The sequence below is a fragment of the Cynocephalus volans genome, chromosome 8, assembly GCF_027409185.1.
Source record: "Cynocephalus volans isolate mCynVol1 chromosome 8, mCynVol1.pri, whole genome shotgun sequence".
Taxonomy (NCBI): domain Eukaryota; kingdom Metazoa; phylum Chordata; class Mammalia; order Dermoptera; family Cynocephalidae; genus Cynocephalus; species Cynocephalus volans.
The window spans coordinates 122,057,414-122,058,342 of record NC_084467.1 but is presented as its reverse complement, the minus strand read 5'-3'; the positions used below and the strand labels follow the sequence as shown (position 1 = coordinate 122,058,342).

Here is a 929-nt window from a genome sequence, read left to right as displayed (position 1 = left end):
TACTATTTTTACCATACTAGCAAAATATATATATTTTAACTCTTTTTACAGAATAGTAGATACCGTATCCACCATTCTGCACTTTGCCCATTTTACTTACCTATATATATTTAAGATTATTTCATTTTAGTACACAGTGTTTCCTTACTTTTACTTAATGGCTGCATAATATTCTATTTCAGGGTAAACTGTAAATAGCTTAACCAGTCGCCTATTCATAGATATTTGGTTTATGTTAAATTTCTTTATAACAATGTTGTAGTGAATACTTTTCTCGTGGGGGATGGTAGAGGAGGACTTGGGGTGGGGTTTGAAGCCAGAAGAGCCCTTAATTGGGTAAATCACTTTCCTTATTGGAGCCTCAGTTTCCCCACTTGTAAACATTAGAAAGAAAAGCAAAATATGGAATGCTTCAATAAGTTTTGTGTTATCCTTGTGTAGGGGCCATGCTAATATTCTGTGTAGCATTCCAATTTAGCAGACGTGTTGTGGAGCAATCAATGAATACTTTTTATACAAATCATTTTGCACATGTGCAGATGTATTTGATAAAGTCCTAAATTTGGAATTACTGGGTAAAAATAAATGCTTAATTTAAATAGATATTGACACGGTATATTGTCCTCCATGGAGGTTGTATCAATTTTTAATTCCACTATCAGTGTTGGAGAATTCCTATTTTCTTCTCCCTCAACAAATCAAAAATGTATCAATCTTTATGATCTTTGCAAAACTGATGGGTGAAAAAACGATATCTCAGTGTAAACTTAATTTGTATTTTTCATATTACGAGTGGGCTGAGTATCATATTATAGATTTACACCATTTACATTTCCTTTTGATTGAACTGCTTATTAATACCCTTTGCCCATTTTCTTTTATATTCTATTGATTTGCAGGAGCTTTTTATGTTTTAGAGAAATGAGTCC

At 32.2% G+C, this 929-nt stretch overlaps 1 non-coding gene across 1 annotated transcript; it reads right to left on the bottom strand.

The window, feature by feature from the left end:
- Positions 1-396: 396 nt before the first annotated feature.
- On the bottom strand, positions 397-508 carry LOC134385334 (U6 spliceosomal RNA). Its single transcript, XR_010024324.1, has one exon. It is a non-coding gene; the product is annotated as a U6 spliceosomal RNA (small nuclear RNA).
- Positions 509-929: the final 421 nt, after the last annotated feature.